At 45.2% G+C, this 20000-nt stretch overlaps 1 protein-coding gene across 2 annotated transcripts in view; it reads left to right on the forward strand.

The window, feature by feature from the left end:
• chp (leucine rich repeat containing G protein-coupled receptor chaoptin) overlaps positions 1–20000 on the forward strand; it is a 605365-nt gene that overhangs the window by 8867 nt on the left and 576498 nt on the right. The window contains exon 1 of one of the 2 annotated variants that reach the window (XM_070095442.1): positions 11273–11417. The exons of the other annotated variant lie outside the window; for it this stretch is intronic. The gene's annotated coding sequence lies outside the window, so the exon portion shown is untranslated. Of the gene's footprint in view, positions 1–11272; positions 11418–20000 lie in introns of those variants that run through there. 2 annotated transcript variants of the gene reach the window in all.

Consider the following 20000-nt stretch of genomic DNA (forward strand, 5'->3'; position numbering starts at 1 on the left):
GCTAAAATCATTCTGAACGTAACGAAAAAATATATATTTAATTGTGCTTGTTTATTATTAAATTATTGTAAACTTATCTAAAATATATTCAGGTGGATCAGGCTAAATTAAATTGTGCTTGTTTTAATAAGGTTAGGTTAGTTTTCTAAGGTTCTTTTGGTAAAAAAATATTATTTTTTTACATTAGCATACATGAAAAAATATACGTATCTTTAAACATATAAGATAAAATTTTACAAAGGACTTAATTTTAAATGACTTCTTGCTAATTGACCAGTTTTACCCCCTCCCTCTAACCTTTCCTAGGCCGACCCCTACCCCGCCTTCCTTCCAATATATATATATATACATATATATATATATATATATATATATATATATATATATATATATATATATATATATATATATATATATATATATAGTTGAGAAGTGATTCTGAGGATTCGATACTACGTTCCTGTTTGAATACGAAAATATATTACACACAAAGATAATACTGAAGAGACACCTGTACAAGTATTACACAGACACCACTGGGAACTCTTTCTCAATATCATTACCTCAAGGGTAAAGTTATCAGGTGTTCTGTTCGGCTGACACACACACACAACTTTCTGGAATAATAAGTAATGCATTATTCCCAGAGAGATACTTCATATTGAGAAGATAAAGAGAGAAGAGAGGAAGAAGGGTGGCAATAATGGAGAGGAATCAAGGCAGTTTTAAGTAGCTGAGAAACATGGACACCAGCAATTTCAATGACTATATTATACCTGGAGAAATATGGAGCAGGGAACTCACTGTAACAGTAGCAGTGTTTGATAACCTACTACTGAACAACAGGAGATCCAGGCAGGTATAAGATAAGAGCAACGGGACCACAATACAAATTCTATTACAAAGCATCACAGAGGGGAAAATTAAAGCAAAGATACTGGTTGAAGGAGATGTCAGTCACAAAGAAACAGATTGAGAGAACAGGGATCTACGTGGAGGGTCGGAAACCAGTTTTGCTTCACTATACAGCTGCAAGGAAAATAACAGACTAGATAGCTAGACCAGTTCCAAACAAGAGACGCCTAGCTAATAATGATACTCTTTCATTCACAGGTTCTCTTCAGACTGCAATATTGCTGTACACTAACAACTCCTTTTAAAGCAGGTAATAATGCAGCTCTGGAGAAAGAACAAAGAATATCCATTTGAGAGCAAAAGTGAGAAGAGGGGACGATCCAGCTCAACTTAACCTGGTTTTCACCTTAAGTGAATCTGAAAGTGAATATGGGCTACCACCAGGAGTTAGTGACCACATGGTGCTAAGCTTCGAATAATCGATAGACGTGGGAGAGGAGAGAAGAGAAAGAGGTAGAGATAATTAACTAGATTATAGAAGAGGGGACCATGCAAGGATGAGAAATTTTCTAAATGGAAGGCAGTGAGACAGGGAATTGAGTGACCAGACAACCTGGGAGATGGCCAGCCTCGCTAGAAAGTGTCTGAGAGTAACAACAAGAGAAAGTGAGTTAAGATACAGAGAAAGCTCTTGATTTAATCAGACAAAATAAAGAGGCTAAAGACGCGGAAAAGAACATGGAAAAAGTAAAGAACAAAGAGGACAACATTGGATAGCATCTGCTTTCTGCCAAAAGTTATGTGGTATCTGTAGACGAGCAAGTTAGAGTACCTGAGCTTGACTCTGCCCAGGTACAATGTGTCTTCATGGGTTCGAATCTGTCTAAAGTACAGAGAACATTTTATTTGCCTCCTCGTCTCGGCGAATTATGAACATACACACACACACTATATATAAATAGATTTATATCTCAGAAGACTCCCACAAAGGAGTCGAATCTCCTAAGTTTCTGTCTCCATGTGGGTTATTACTGAACAATGAGACAAGGCTTCGTTACACTTTATTTATTCGTATTTTTTTTTTTTTTTTATTATCACACCGGCCGATTCCCACCAAGGCAGGGTGGCCCGAAAAAGAAAAACTTTCACCATCATTCACTCCATCACTGTCTTGCCAGAAGGGTGCTTTACACTACAGTTTTTAAACTGCAACATTAACACCCCTCCTTCAGAGTGCAGGCACTGTACTTCCCATCTCCAGGACTCAAGTCCGGCCTGCCGGTTTCCCTGAATCCCTTCATAAATGTTACTTTGCTCACACTCCAACAGCACGTCAAGTATTAAAAACCATTTGTCTCCATTCACTCCTATCAAACACGCTCACGCATGCCTGCTGGAAGTCCAAGCCCCTCGCACACAAAACCTCCTTTACCCCCTCCCTCCAACCCTTCCTAGGCCGACCCCTACCCCGCCTTCCTTCCACTACAGACTGATACACTCTTGAAGTCATTCTGTTTCGCTCCATTCTCTCTACATGTCCGAACCACCTCAACAACCCTTCCTCAGCCCTCTGGACAACAGTTTTGGTAATCCCGCACCTCCTCCTAACTTCCAAACTACGAATTCTCTGCATTATATTCACACCACACATTGCCCTCAGACATGACATCTCCACTGCCTCCAGCCTTCTCCTCGCTGCAACATTCATCACCCACGCTTCACACCCATATAAGAGCGTTGGTAAAACTATACTCTCATACATTCCCCTCTTTGCCTCCAAGGACAAAGTTCTTTGTCTCCACAGACTCCTAAGTGCACCACTCACTCTTTTTCCCTCATCAATTCTATGATTCACCTCATCTTTCATAGACCCATCCGCTGACACGTCCACTCCCAAATATCTGAATACGTTCACCTCCTCCATACTCTCTCCCTCCAATCTGATATTCAATCTTTCATCACCTAATCTTTTTGTTATCCTCATAACCTTACTCTTTCCTGTATTCACCTTTAATTTTCTTCTTTTGCACACCCTACCAAATTCATCCACCAATCTCTGCAACTTCTCTTCAGAATCTCCCAAGAGCACAGTATCATCAGCAAAGAGCAGCTGTGACAACTCCCACTTTGTGTGTGATTCTTTATCTTTTAACTCCACGCCTCTTGCCAAGACCCTCGCATTTACTTCTCTTACAACCCCATCTATAAATATATTAAACAACCACGGTGACATCACACATCCTTGTCTAAGGCCTACTTTTACTGGGAAAAAATTTCCCTCTTTCCTACATACTCTAACTTGAGCCTCGCTATCCTCGTAAAAACTCTTCACTGCTTTCAGTAACCTACCTCCTACACCATACACTTGCAACATCTGCCACATTGCCCCCCTATCCACCCTGTCATACGCCTTTTCCAAATCCATAAATGCCACAAAGACCTCTTTAGCCTTATCTAAATACTGTTCACTTATATGTTTCACTGTAAACACCTGGTCCACACACCCCCTACCTTTCCTAAAGCCTCCTTGTTCATCTGCTATCCTATTCTCCGTCTTACTCTTAATTCTTTCAATTATAACTCTACCATACACTTTACCAGGTACACTCAACAGACTTATCCCCCTATAATTTTTGCACTCTCTTTTATCCCCTTTGCCTTTATACAAAGGAACTATGCATGCTCTCTGCCAATCCCTAGGTACCTTACCCTCTTCCATACATTTATTAAATAATTGCACCAACCACTCCAAAACTATATCCCCACCTGCTTTTAACATTTCTATCTTTATCCCATCAATCCCGGCTGCCTTACCCCCTTTCATTTTACCTACTGCCTCACGAACTTCCCCCACACTCACAACTGGCTCTTCCTCACTCCTACAAGATGTTATTCCTCCTTGCCCTATACACGAAATCACAGCTTCCCTATCTTCATCAACATTTAACAATTCCTCAAAATATTCCTTCCATCTTCCCAATACCTCTAACTCTCCATTTAATAACTCTCCTCTCCTATTTTTAACTGACAAATCCATTTGTTCTCTAGGCTTTCTTAACTTGTTAATCTCACTCCAAAACTTTTTCTTATTTTCAACAAAATTTGTTGATAACATCTCACCCACTCTCTCATTTGCTCTCTTTTTACATTGCTTCACCACTCTCTTAACTTCTCTCTTTTTCTCCATATACTCTTCCCTCCTTGCATCACTTCTACTTTGTAAAAACTTCTCATATGCTAGCTTTTTCTCCCTTACTACTCTCTTTACATCATCATTCCACCAATCGCTCCTCTTCCCTCCTGCACCCACTTTCCTGTAACCACAAACTTCTGCTGAACACTCTAACACTACATTTTTAAACCTACCCCATACCTCTTCGACCCCATTGCCTATGCTCTCATTAGCCCATCTATCCTCCAATAGCTGTTTATATCTTACCCTAACTGCCTCCTCTTTTAGTTTATAAACCTTTACCTCTCTCTTCCCTGATGCTTCTATTCTCCTTGTATCCCATCTACCTTTTACTCTCAGTGTAGCTACAACTAGAAAGTGATCTGATATATCTGTGGCCCCTCTATAAACATGTACATCCTGAAGTCTACTCAACAGTCTTTTGTCTACCAATACATAATCCAACAAACTACTGTCATTTCGCCCTACATCATATCGTGTATACTTATTTATCCTCTTCTTCTTAAAATATGTATTACCTATAACTAAACCCCTTTCTATACAAAGTTCAATCAAAGGGCTCCCATTATCATTTACACCTGGCACCCCAAACTTACCTACCACACCCTCTCTAAAAGTTTCTCCTACTTTAGCATTCAAGTCCCCTACCACAATTACTCTCTCACTTGGTTCAAAGGCTCCTATACATTCACTTAACATCTCCCAAAATCTCTCTCTCTCCTCTGCATTCCTCTCTTCTCCAGGTGCATACACGCTTATTATGACCCACTTCTCGCATCCAACCTTTACTTTAATCCACATAATTCTTGAATTTACACATTCATATTCTCTTTTCTCCTTCCATAACTGATCATTTAACATTACTGCTACCCCTTCCTTTGCTCTAACTCTCTCAGATACTCCAGATTTAATCCCATTTATTTCCCCCCACTGAAACTCTCCTACCCCCTTCAGCTTTGTTTCGCTTAGGGCCAGGACATCCAACTTCTTTTCATTCATAACATCAGCAATCATCTGTTTCTTGTCATCCGCACTACATCCACGCACATTTAAGCAACCCAGTTTTATAAAGTTTTTCTTCTTCTCTTTTTTAGTAATTGTATACAGGAGAAGGGGTTACTAGCCCATTGCTCCCGGCATTTTAGTCGCCTCATACGACACGCATGGCTTACGGAGGAAAGATTCTTTTCCACTTCCCCATGGACAATAGAAGAAATAAAAAAGAACAAGAGCTATTTAGAAAAAGGAGAAAAACCTAGATGTATGTATATATATATATATGCATGTGCGTGTCTATGAAGTGTGACCAAAGTGTAAGTAGGAGTAGCAAGATATCCCTGTTATCTTAGCGTGTTTATGAGACAGAAAAAGAAACCAGCAATCCTACCATCATGCAAAACAGTTACAGGTTTTTGTTTCACAGTCATCTGGCAGGACGGTAGTACTTCCCTGGGTGGTTGCTGTCTACCAACCTACTACCTATATTTATTCGTATATATGTATATATTTACAGTTTAATGAGAACGTTAAAAGGTGGTGAAATTATAAGTGTGTTGTGTGAGCACATGTACACTTGTTGTGTTTTATTAAGCAATATATTACGTGCATTAGAGGAATTTGTACGTATGGTTCATCCACAAACAAAGTGACACACATTACGTAGTCAACACCACCACACACTGCAACACCACCACCACCACACACTGCAACACCACCACACACTGCAACACCACCACCACACACTGCAACACCACCACCACACTGCAACACCACCACCACAGTGCAGCACCACCACCACACACTGCAACACCACCACCACACTGCAACACCACCACCACAGTGCAGCACCACCACCACACACTGCAACACCACCACCACACTGCAACACCACCACCACACTGCAACACCACCACCACAGTGCAGCACCACCACCACACACTGCAACACCACCACCACACACTGCAACACCACCACCACACACTGCAACACCACCACCATACTGCAACACCACCACCACACACTGCAACACCACCACCACACTGCAACACTACCACCACACACTGCAACACCACCACCACACTGCAACACCACCACCACACACTGCAACACCACCACCACCACACACTGCAACACCACCACCACACACTGCAACACCACCACCACACACTGCAACGCCACCACCACACTGCAATACCACCACCATACACTGCAACACCACCACCACACACTGCAACACCACCACCACACACTGCAACACCACCACCACCACACACTGCAACACCACCACCACACACTGCACACCACCACCACACACTGCAACACCACCACCACACTGCAACACCACCACCACACACACTGCAACACCACCACCACACTGCAACACCACCACCACACACTGCAACACCACCACCACACTGCAACACCACACTGGAACACCACCACCACACTGGAACACCACCACCACACACTGTAACACCACCACCACACACTGCAACACCACCACCACACACTGGAACACCACCACCACACACTGCAACACCACCACCACACTGCAACACCACCACCACACACTGCAACACCACCACCACACTGCAACACCACCACCACACTGCAACACCACCACCACACACTGCGACACCACCACCACACAAAGCAACACCACCACCACACACTGCAACACCACCACACACTGCAACACCACCACCACACACTGCAACACCACCACCACACACTGCAACACCACCACCACACAAAGCAACACCACCACCACACACTGCAACACCACCACCACACACTGCAACACCACCACACACTACAACACCACCACCACACACACACTGCAACACCACCACCACACTGCAACACCACCACCATACACTGCAACACCACCACCACACTGAAACACCACCACACACACTGCAACACCACCACCACACACTGCAACACCACCACCACCACACACTGCAACACCACCACCACACACTGTAACACCACCACACACTATAACATTACCACTCACTACAACAACAGCACCACACACTGCAACAACACCACACACTACAACATTACCACTCACTGCAACACCACCACCACACACTGCAACATCACCACACACTGCAACACCATCACCACACAGTACAACATTACCACTCACTGCAACACCACCACACACTGCAACACCACCACACACTACAACATTACGACACACTGCAGCACCACCACACACTGCAGCACCACCACACACTGCAAAAACCACCACACACTGCAACACCACCACACAGTACAACATTACCACACACTGCAACACCGCCATACACTACAACATTACCACACACTGTAACACCGCCACACACTGCAACACCACCACCACATACTGTAACACCACCACCACACACTGCAACGCCACCACACACTACAGCATTGCCACACACTGTAACACTACCACATACTGTAACACCACCACCAGCACACACTGCAACGCCACCACACACTACAGCATTGCCACACACTGTAACACTACCACATACTGTAACACCACCACCAGCACACACTGTAACGCTACCACACACTACAACATTACCACACACTGTAACACCGCCACACACTGCAACACCACCACCACACACTGCAACACCACCACACACTGCAACACCACCACCACACACTACAATGCCACCACCACACACTACAACATTACCACACACTACAACATTACCACACACTACAACACACAATACATAACACACAACACACTACAACACTCCCCCTTGCAACACACACACACTACACCAGTTAGTTTATACAGCTGCACCAATCACAGCCTAGTTCACCTCAGCAGATCAGCCAATGAGAGAGCTGCACTAGTATAACTGGCCCCCCACACCTCTCTCTCTCTACTTTCCTTCCCAATATCAAAAATCTTTTTTTTAAATCTGATTCAATTGCCCATGTGGATTAGGGAGCGGCGGCGGCAATGGATGCGTCGTTCTCCCGATAAAAATTTTAAAATACTGAGGAAACTCTTATTATAAATGCAAATTACAACCAAGAAAATTTCCTGTAAAGTATTACCCGAAAGTAATTCCGCTCCGCCGATATTCTTAAACTGTCGACGATCTCAGCATTTCCCAGAATTAATTCCGTCTTCTCGTTTTCAAATGCGGGTATTTATAAAATACGAAAAATAAAAGAGACTCCTGCAACTTAAAATTCACATCTTTTGAAACAGAGAAAAATGTTTGGGAATTTGACTGAAGAATTATGGAAACTGAGAGTTTAGTCACTTAAAAATTTATGAGAATTGAAAAGACGAATTTCATGAGTTTTCATAAACAGCCAAGAAAATGTATGTATATTACAGAGGTTAAATAAATCATTGTTATTATATAAAAGAAAGTTCAATGAAAACTCTGAACTCAGGTCAATGTTTTTAGGGAGATAAATGTTAGTATTATTATTGAACTCTCTCTCTCTCTCTCTCTCTCTCTCTCTCTCTCTCTCTGACTCACGAAATCGTAATGACACGATTGCAAACAAACCATACCCCGGCCGGGATTGAACCCGCGGTCATAGAGTCTCAAAACTCCAGCCCGTCGCGTTAGCCACTAGACCAGCTAGCCACAATAAGATTCATCCAACTAGGTATATTTCTACACCATAGGAAGGTTAGCACAGGCACCACTGTGACCACAAATGCAAGTTTTTACAGACGAATCTCCAGCTAGCGTGGCCGTGACGAACTCTAGCTCAAGTCCCTTCACTGCCGTCTAGTGGCTAACGCGACGGGCTGGAGTTTTGAGACTCTATGACCGCGGGTTCAATCCCGGACGGGGGTATGGTTTCTCTCTCTCTCTGTCTCTCATTCTCTCTCTCTCTCTCTCTCTCTCACTCTCTCTCTCTCTCTCTCTCTCTCTCTCTCTCTCTCTCCCTCAGGCACATTTTAGGGCAGTGGAAAAATTTCGTATTTAAGGTCGCCAGGCACTTAGTATTTTCACGATTGAAGCATCAAGTATAATGGAAGGTCCTGCAGGAGTCCTGGGAGGTCCTGCAGGAGTCCTGGGAGGTCCTGCAGGAGTCCTGGGACGTCCTGTAGGAGTCCTGGGACGTCTTGCAGGAGTCCTGGGAGGTCCTGCAGGAGACCTGGCACGTCCTGTAGGAGTCCTGGGACGTCTTGCAGGAGTCCTGGGAGGTCCTGCAGGAGACCTGGCACGTACTGTAGGAGTCCTGGGACGTCTTGCAGGAGTCCTGGGAGGTCCTGCAGGAGACCTGGCACGTCCTGTAGGAGTCCTGGGACGTCTTGCAGGAGTCCTGGGAGGTCCTGCAGGAGACCTGGCACGTCCTGTAGGAGTCCTGGGACGTCTTACAGGAGTCCTGGGAGGTCCTGCAGGAGACCTGGCACGTCCTGTAGGAGTCCTGGGACGTCTTGCAGGAGTCCTGGGAGGTCCTGCAGGAGTCCTGGGACGTCCTGTAGGAGTCCTGGGACGTCTTACAGGAGTCCTGGGAGGTCCTGCAGGAGACCTGGCACGTCCTGTAGGAGTCCTGGGACGTCTTGCAGGAGTCCTGGGAGGTCCTGCAGGAGTCCTGGGACGTCCTGTAGGAGTCCTGGGACGTCTTACAGAAGTCCTGGGAGGTCCTGCAGGAGACCTGGCACGTCCTGTAGGAGTCCTGGGACGTCTTGCAGGAGTCCTGGGAGGTCCTGCAGGAGTCCTGGGACGTCCTGCAGTTCCGGGGAGTTCTATGCGCCCCAAGTTGGATTTCCTGGAGGTTTCCGACGCACGACCTGGAGTATCCGACGCACGACCTGGAGTATCCGACGCACTACCTGGAGTATCCGACGCACGACCTGAAGTGTCCGACGCGCGACCTGGAGTATCCGACGCACGACCTGGAGTATCCGACGCACGACCTGGAGTATCCGACGCACGACCTGGAGTATCTGACGCACGACCTGGAGTATCCGACGCACGACCTGGAGTATCCGACGCACGACCTGGAGTATCCGACGCACGACCTGGAGTATCCGACGCACGACCTGGAGTATCCAACGCACGACCTGGAGTATCCGACGCACTACCTGGAGTATCCGACGCACTACCTGGAGTATCCGACGCACGACCTGGAGTATCCGACGCACGACCTGGAGTATCCGACGCACGACCTGGAGTATCCAACGCACTACCTGGAGTATCCGACGCACTACCTGGAGTATCCGACGCACGACCTGGAGTATCCGACCCACGACCTGGAGTATCCGACGCACGACCTGGAGTATCCGACGCACGACCTGGAGTATCCGACGCACGACCTGGAGTATCCGACGCACGACCTGGAGTATCCGACGCACGACCTGGAGGTATCAACATAATCCATCAAAAATCAAATTATTCTGATCCTGGCATTGCAATAATGACAACGTCCTCTTCAAGCTGACCTTTCAAGCTTTCCCTTCAAGCTGACCTTTCAAGCTTTCCCTTCAAGCTGACCTTTCAAGCTTTCCCTTCAAGCTGACCTTTCAAGCTTTCCCTTCAAGCTGACCTTTCAAGCTGTCCCTTCAAGCTGACCTTTCAAGCTTTCCCTTCAAGCTGACCTTTCAAGCTTTCCCTTCAAGCTGACCTTTCAAGCTTTCCCTTCAAGCTGACCTTTCAAGCTTTCCCTTCAAGCTGACCTTTCAAGCTTTCCCTTCAAGATGACCTTTCAAGCTTTCCCTTCAAGCTGACCTTTCAAGCTTTCCCTTCAAGCTGACCTTTCAAGCTTTCCCTTCAAGCTGACCTTTCAAGCTTTCCCTTCAAGCTGACCTTTCAAGCTTTCCCTTCAAGCTGACCTTTCAAGCTTTCCCTTCAAGCTGACCTTTCAAGCTGTCCCTTCAAGCTGACCTTTCAAGCTTTCCCTTCAAGCTGACCTTTCAAGCTTTCCCTTCAAGCTGACCTTTCAAGCTTTCCCTTCAAGCTGACCTTTCAAGCTTTCCCTTCAAGCTGACCTTTCAAGCTTTCCCTTCAAGCTGACCTTTCAAGCTTTCCCTTCAAGCTGACCTTTCAAGCTTTCCCTTCAAGCTGACCTTTCAAGCTGGCCCTTCAAGCTGTCCCTTCAAACTAATCATTCAAGCTTTCCCTTCAAGCTGACCCTTCAAGCTGTCCATTCAAGCTGACTCTTCAAGCTGACCCTTCAAGGTTACCCTTCAAGTTGACCCTTCAAGCTGACCCTTCAAGCTGTCCATTCAAGCTGACTCTTCAAGCTGACCCTTCAAGGTTACCCTTCAAGTTGACCCTTCAAGCTGAAAGCTTGAACCTCATGAGATCAAGCTGTCAGCTCACGTCCGTCAGCACAACTTTGCACTTTTTGTTGCAGTGTTGCAGCTTATTGTGTCTGAAAGGTCGGTGATGCTTATAACAACAGTACCGGATCCCCTTACACAGTGTAGGACTTGATCCAAGTAGGATTTGACCTAAATAGGATTTGATCCAAGTAAGTTTTGATCCAAATATTTAATCTAAGTAGGATTTGATCCAAGTAATTTGATCCAAGTAGGTTTTGTTCCAAGTAGGATTTGATCCAGACCCAGTTAAAGGTAGAGACAGAGACGCTGTATAACCCCCCGACGGGTTTAGCGCGCCTCCCTCCCCTCCGTGTATAGGAATAATTACAGTAAGAAAAAAAAAAACTTACACAATACAGTGACTGGAATAACACACAAATATCCCGCACATAAGCCAGATAAACACATAACGACGTTTCGGTCCGACTTGGACCACTAACCAGCCCCGCCGAAACGTCGTCATAAGCTTCTTTCTCCTATGTGCTGGTTATTTGTGTATGATAATGTACGGCAACGCACGCGAAAGGAATAGTGCAGAGTGCGGCATAAATTTTATATCTCAGTGTCGAAGATGAGAAGCGAAAAGGAAGAGACATCCAGCAGTTATCACATAGACAAACTAACCCAGTTTCCTCAGTGAAAAAGTGGCAAATTTAAGACATACACGACCCCGAAACTAATTCAAACCTTCCATTATGAAGCACCAGGTTTGAAGCCAAGCCGAAGAGGCATTTTCTTATCTCAGAGAGACAAATATCCTAAAATACCGCAGCACATGAAGTTGAACACACACACAGATAGCCCACACATAGGAGAGAGACTTTGCGGTCCGACTTTGGCCATTTACAAAGTCACCGTGACTTTGTAAATGGTCAAAGTCGGGTTACTGTGTATTGTTCCAGTCACGGTATTTTGCCTTCTGTTCTTTAAAAAGCTTAAAGCCACTCAGAGGTTGCATTATCAAGCTGTCAGCTTCGAGGTGTAAAAGACTATTAGCAGAAAACTCTCAGAAATTATCACACGCAAACTCTCAGAAATTATCACACGCAAATCAGAAATACAGTATTTCAATTCTCTTAGTTTCTCTCCCGGGTAAAAATGGAACCCACTCAGGCCAAATAAATCCAAACTTTTCCCTAAACCTGACCAGCTTGTTGGTAAGTCTTAGGATACATAATCTGCTTACGACGATATAGAGTAGGGGTCCCCAACCTGGGGCTCCAAGGCCCCATGTTGGGGCCACTCACGTGAAGTCATGAATCCACCTGTATGTGGGTTCACCACTGCATAGTGTCGACACTTGTGTGTGGGTTCACTCTGCATAGTGTCGACACTTGTATGTGGGTTCACCACTTCATAGTGTCGACACTTGTGTGTGGGTTCACCACTGTATAGTGTCGACACTTGTATGTGGGTTCACCACTTCATAGTGTCGACACTTGTATGTGGGTTCACCACTTCATAGTGTCGACACTTGTATGTGGGTTCACCACTGCATAGTGTCGACACTTGTATGTGGGTTCACTACTGCATAGTGTCGACACTTGTATGTGGGTTCACTACTGCATAGTGTCGACACTTACAAAAAAATGTATTTAAAGGGATTTTGCACCAAAGCCTCATTGCTACCTTGAATAACCTGCTGGTCAGTACCTGCTTATCCTAGTAGCACATGTAGCACCTGCTAGTAGTACATGTAGCACCTGCTAGTAGTACATGTAGCACCTGCTAGTAGCACATGTAGCACCTGCTAGTAGTACATGTAGCACCTGCTAGTAGTACATGTAGCACCTGCTAGTAGTATATGTAGCACCTGCTAGTAGTACATGTAGCACCTGCTAGTAGTACATGTAGCACCTGCTAGTAGCACATGTAGCACCTGCTAGTAGTACATGTAGCACCTGCTAGTAGCACATGTAGCACCTGCTAGTAGTACATGTAGCACCTGCTAGTAGTACATGTAGCACCTGCTAGTAGCACATGTAGCACCTGCTAGTAGTACATGTAGCACCTGCTAGTAGTACATGTAGCACCTGCTAGTAGTACATGTAGCACCTGCTAGTAGTACATGTAGCACCTGCTAGTAGTATATGTAGCACCTGCTAGTACCTGTGCTAGTAGCACATGTAGTACCTGTGCTAGTAGTACATGTAGCACCTGCTAGTAGCACATGTAGCATCTGCTAGTAGCACATGTAGCACCTGCTAGTAGTACATGTAGCATCTGCTAGTAGTACACGCAGCACCTGCTAGTAGTATATGTAGCACCTGCTAGTAGTACATGTAGCATCTGCTAGTAGTACATGTAGCACCTGCTAGTACCTGTGCTAGTAGCACATGTAGCACCTGCTAGTACCTGTGCTAGTAGTACATGTAGCACCTGCTAGTACCTGTGCTAGTAGCACATGTAGCACCTGCTAGTACCTGTGCTAGTAGCACATGTAGCACCTGCTAGTACCTGTGCTAGTAGTACATGTAGCACCTGCTAGTACCTGTGCTAGTAGCACATGTAGCACCTGCTAGTACCTGTGCTAGTAGTACATGTAGCACCTGCTAGTACCTGTGCTAGTAGCACATGTAGCACCTGCTAGTACCTGTGCTAGTAGCACATGTAGCACCTGCTAGTACCTGTGCTAGTAGCACATGTAGCACCTGCTAGTACCTGTGCTAGTAGCACATGTAGCACCTGCTAGTACCTGTGCTAGTAGCACATGTAGCACCTGCTAGTACCTGTGCTAGTAGCACATGTAGCACCTGCTAGTACCTGTGCTAGTAGCACATGTAGCACCTGCTAGTACCTGTGCTAGTAGTACATGTAGCACCTGCTAGTACCTGTGCTAGTAGCACATGTAGCACCTGCTAGTACCTGTGCTAGTAGCACATGTAGCACCTGCTAGTACCTGTGCTAGTAGCACATGTAGCACCTGCTAGTACCTGTGCTAGTAGCACATGTAGCACCTGCTAGTACCTGTGCTAGTAGTACATGTAGCACCTGCTAGTACCTGTGCTAGTAGCACATGTAGCACCTGCTAGTACCTGTGCTAGTAGTACATGTAGCACCTGCTAGTACCTGTGCTAGTAGCACATGTAGCACCTGCTAGTACCTGTGCTAGTAGTACATGTAGCACCTGCTAGTACCTGTGCTAGTAGCACATGTAGCACCTGCTAGTACCTGTGCTAGTAGCACATGTAGCACCTGCTAGTACCTGTGCTAGTAGCACATGTAGCACCTGCTAGTACCTGTGCTAGTAGCACATGTAGCACCTGCTAGTACCTGTGCTAGTAGTACATGTAGCACCTGCTAGTACCTGTGCTAGTAGCACATGTAGCACCTGCTAGTACCTGTGCTAGTAGTACATGTAGCACCTGCTAGTACCTGTGCTAGTAGCACATGTAGCACCTGCTAGTACCTGTGCTAGTAGCACATGTAGCACCTGCTAGTACCTGTGCTAGTAGCACATGTAGCACCTGCTAGTACCTGTGCTAGTAGCACATGTAGCACCTGCTAGTACCTGTGCTAGTAGTACATGTAGCACCTGCTAGTACCTGTGCTAGTAGTACATGTAGCACCTGCTAGTACCTGTGCTAGTAGTACATGTAGCACCTGCTAGTACCTGTGCTAGTAGTACATGTAGCACCTGCTAGTACCTGTGCTAGTAGTACATGTAGCACCTGCTAGTACCTGTGCTAGTAGTACATGTAGCACCTGCTAGTACCTGTGCTAGTAGTACATGTAGCACCTGCTAGTACCTGTGCTAGTAGTACATGTAGCACCTGCTAGTACCTGTGCTAGTAGCACATGTAGCACCTGCTACACCGCACCACGATGATGTCTACACTGATAGAAACTGTTCTTCTATATATTTAAATTAGATGTTAGGAAGGAAATGAAGAGTGAAGGTTGTCCGGAGCTTAACCTGTGTTAACTTAGCGACACTAACCATATAATTAGTACTCAAGTACGGCTACCTATAACATTAATGTTAAAATCCATCATTACAAAATTAGGCCTTCCTTTAAATTTGCTTTTCAAACTGGCCCTGCCATACTGATAGTTAAGGGACTACTGATCTAGAGGCCAGAGACACGTACTAATATTATTAATAATTATTTCTACAAGTACATGTACAAGGTATACAGGTCTAGCTGACATCAATGACATATCACTATAGAGAAAGCCCCTTGTTATGCCTGGAGTATACCTGGAGAGGGTTTCGGGAATAAAGGCCCCTCCCCAGCCCGAGCTGTGACCAGGCTTCATGGTGGATCAGGGATTGATCAACCAGGCTATTTTTATGCAGAGTATCTTCGGCAGAGTAGGTCAATTTTGTCCCCAGGATGCGAGCCACACCAGTCGACTAACACCCAGGTTCCTATATTACTGATGGGTGAACATGGACAGCAGGTCCCAATGTTTCTACCCGCACCGGGGATCGAACCACGGACCTCAGGATAACCAAAAGAGTCGAATACCGACTTACTTCTCACCACCAGAGATTACTCTAATTATCTCACAAAAAGAGTTATTAATAAAATTAGCACATTATAATTTACACAACCTAAAATAATAATAATAATAATAATAATAATAATAATAATAATAAGAGTGTGTCAGCGGACACTGCTGATAATGCTGACAGTGATCACAATTCAGACATGAATATCCATTTGTTCATCATCAGTCATCAGTGATGAGTGAACCATCAAACAAGTGAACATAATGATAAGAAGTGTGAGGTGACGAGTGAGGCCAGTGTGTTGAGTGAGTTGAGTGTGTTGAGTGAGTTGAGTGAGTTGAGTGTGTTGAGTGAGATGAGTGTGTTGAGTGAGTTGAGTGTGTTGAGTGAGTTGAGTGTGTTGAGTGAGTGTGTTGAGTGAGTGTTGAGTGAGTGAGATGAGTGAGTGTGTTGAGTGAGTTGAGTGTGTTGAGTGAGTTGAGTGTGTTGAGTGAGTTGAGAGAGTGTTGAGTGAGTGAGATGAGTGAGTGTGTTGAGTGAGTTGAGGGTGTTGAGTGAGTTGAGGGTGTTGAGTGAGTTGAGGGTGTTGAGTGAGTTGAGGGTGTTGAGTGAGTTGAGGGTGTTGAGTGAGTTGAGGGTGTTGAGTGAGTTGAGGGTGTTGAGTGAGTTGAGTGAGTGTGTTGAGTGAGCTGAGTGTGTTGAGTGAGATGAGTGAGTGTGTTGAGTGAGTTGAGTGAGTGTGTTGAGTGAGTTGAGTGTGTTGAGTGAGATGAGTGACTGTGTTGAGTGAGATGAGTGAGTGTGTTGAGTGAGTTGAGTGTGTTGAGTGAGATGAGTGAGTGTGTTGAGTGAGCTGAGTGTGTTGAGTGAGATGAGTGAGTGTGTTGAGTGAGTTGAGTGAGTGTGTTGAGTGAGTTGAGTGTGTTGAGTGAGATGAGTGAGTGTGTTGAGTGAGTTGAGTGTGTTGAGTGAGTGAGTTGAGAGAGTGTGTTGAGTGAGTGAGATGAGTGAGTGTGTTGAGTGAGTGTGTTGAGTGAGTTGAGTGAGTGTGTTGAGTGAGTTGAGTGTGTTGAGTGAGTGAGTTGAGAGAGTGTGTTGAGTGAGTGAGATGAGTGAGTGTGTTGAGTGAGTTGAGTGTGTTGAGTGAGTGAGATGAGTGAGTGTTGAGTGAGTGAGCTGAGTGTGTTGAGTGAGCTAAGTGTGTTGAGTGAGTGAGCGTGTTGAGTGAGCTAAGTGTGTTGAGTGAGTGAGCGTGTTGAGTGAGCTGAGTGTGTTGAGTGAGATGAGTGAGTGTGTTGAGTGAGTTGAGTGTGTTGAGCGAGTGAGTTGAGAGAGTGTGCTGAGTGAGTGTGCTGAGTGTGATGAGTGAGATGAGTGAATGTGTTGAGTGAGTGAGTTGAGAGAGTGTGTTCAGTGAGTGAGATGAGTGTGTTGAGTGAGTGAGATGAGTTAGTGTGTTGAGTGAGTGAGCTGAGTGTGATGAGTGAGACGAGTGAGTGTGTTGAGTGAGTGAGCTGAGTGTGTTGAGTGAGATGAGTGAGTGTGTTGAGTGAGTTGAGTGTGTTGAGTGAGTGTGTTGAGTGAGTGAGATGAGTGAGTGTTGAGTGAGTGAGCTGAGTGTGTTGAGTGAGCTAAGTGTGTTGAGTGAGCTGAGTGCGTTGAGTGAGTGGGCTGAGTGCGTTGAGTGAGTTGAGTGAGTGTTGAGTGAGCTGAGTGTGCATTTTGAGTGAGTGCTGAGTGTGTCAAGTGAATGTATTGAGTGTGTCGAGTGAGTGTTGACTATGTCAAGTGAGTGCTTTGATTGAGTGTGTCGAGAAAGTGTATTGAGTGAGTGTGTTGAGTGAGTGTGATGAGTGTGTTGAGTGTCTTCAGTGAGTGCGCTGCGTGTGTTGAGTGTATTCAGTGAGTGCGTTGGGTGAGTGTGTTGAGTAAGTGTATTCAGTTAGTGTGTTGAGTGTGTTGAGTGAGTGTATTCAGTGAGTGCGTTGAGTGTGTTGGGTGAGTGTGTTGAGTGAGCATGTTGAGTGTGTTGGGTGAGTGTGTTGAGTGTATTCAGTGAGTATGTTGAGTGAATGTGTTGAGTGAGTGCGTTGAGTGTATTCATTGTGTTGAGTGTATTCAGAGAGTGTGTTGAGTGAGTGTACTGAGTGTGTTGAGTGCGTTGAGTGTGTTGAGCGAGTGTGTTGAGTGAGTGCGCTGAGTGTGTTGAGTGAGTGTGTTGAGTGAGTGTGCTGAGTGAGTGTGTTGGGTGTGCTGAGTAAATGTACTGAGTGAGTGTGTTTAATGTACTGAGTGTATTGAGTGAGTGTACTGAGTGTGTTGAGTGAGAGTGTTGAGTGAGTGTGTTGAGTGTGTTGAGTGAGTGTGTTGAGTGTGTTGAGTGAGTGTACTGAGTGAGCGTGTTGAGTGTGAGTGTACTGAGTGAGTGTGTTGTGTTGAGTGAGTGTACTGAGTGAGTGTGTTGTGTTGAGTGTACTGAGTGAGTGTGTTGAGTGAGTGTGTTGAGTAAGTGTACTGTGTTGTGTTGAGTGTACTGAGTGTGTTGAGTGTGTTGAGTGTACTGAGTGAGTGTGTTGAGTGAGTGTACTGTGTTGAGTGAGTGTGTTGAGTGAGTGTGTTGAGTGAATGTGTTGAGTGAATGTGTTGAGTGAGTGTGTTGAGTGAGTGTGTTGAGTGAATGTGTTGAGTGAGTGTGTTGAGTGAGTGTGTTGAGTGTGTTGAGTAAGTGTGCTGAGTGAGTGTGTTGAGTGAGTGTACTGAGTGTGTTGTGTGAGTGTACTGAGTAAGTGTGTTGAGTGTACTGAGTGTGTTGAGTGTGTTGAGTGTACTGAGTGTGTTGAGTGAGTGTACTGAGTAAGTGTGTTGAGTGAGTGTGTTGAGTGAGTGTACTGAGTGTTGAGCGAGTGTGTTGAGTGAGTGTTTTGAGTGAGTGTTTTGAGTGTTGAGTGTGTTGAGTGTGCTGAGTGCGTTGAGTGAGTGTTTTGAGTGAGTGTGTTGAGTGTGTTGAGTGAGTGTGCTGGGTGTGCTGAGAAAGTGTACTGAGTGAGTGTGTTGAATGTACTGAGTGAGTGTGTTGAGTGTGTTGAGTGAGTGTTGAGTGTTACAAAAAACGCGATATCTAATAAGCATAGAGATGCCCTTCTAGCATCCAGCCTGTTACTAGGTTCTTGTAACAAGTAGTCAGTACCCTGCTCCAATTATCCATTAGAATTTAGTAAGATTCAATAGTGCTTCAGGATTACAACTGGTAGGCTACTAACTAAAGAAATTAAAATTTAATAAGCTTATTAATAACAATAAAGTTGTCTAGGCGCTTATTATCAAAGTAAATTATAGTAACCAATTGAATATAATATAGGATACAAGTTGGTACACTTCTCTGGTGTACAGTAGTATTGTGCTGAAGATACATATCACATCTTTGTGGCTTTTAAGTACCGTCTGGTACATTGTTAGCATTTAATAACATAATTATATACAAGTAAGTTTGTGTGTATGTGTGTAAGTGCTCTAAGTAGTTCGCTATGTCTCAAGACTCGACTCGACTTAACCAGTGACTGACTAAAAGTCCTCACATAAACTAACTTCTTGACCAACCTGGCAATCAGAACAGCTTGTTTGAACAATAAAACGACTGTTAAGCCGAACAGCAATACAACAAGCAACAGGGACACAGAATCAGGAACAAGGAGATAATATAACGACACTAAGTAGGGACCATCTGCAGATTCTCCACAAAAGTCACAAAACTCCCATACTACTGAATCTAAGTTCAGCATTAGAAAATCCCCGACTGTGACAGTACACAGATACCAGTACAAGTTAGGTCAGAAGCTACAGCTCAGGACCTGAGTTTCTCAGAGTGTCTATGAGACACACAACCTCAGTACAACGTCGAAAAATCACTAAGTCTAGGCCATGCTCTGCAAACAGAGTTGTACAGGACCAACACCAAGAAAGCGACAGAGATGATCTTCCAACAAGGGCCAGCAATGGACAGCTGGAGAGGCACGTCTTGTTGGAAGCAACGTCAAACAGATCAGAGAGCGAGTGCAGCCCAGGCAGACTCTCACTCAGGTGAGGTGTCATCACCCCACCCTGATCACGTGACTCTCCGTGGACTGCTGCTGCCCAGCAACTCCAGAGAAGCCGGCAGCGAAACGAGCAACAAGTGGAGCGATAAT

This window comes from Cherax quadricarinatus, chromosome 50 (assembly GCF_038502225.1).
Source record: "Cherax quadricarinatus isolate ZL_2023a chromosome 50, ASM3850222v1, whole genome shotgun sequence".
NCBI classification, from domain to species: Eukaryota; Metazoa; Arthropoda; class Malacostraca; order Decapoda; family Parastacidae; genus Cherax; species Cherax quadricarinatus.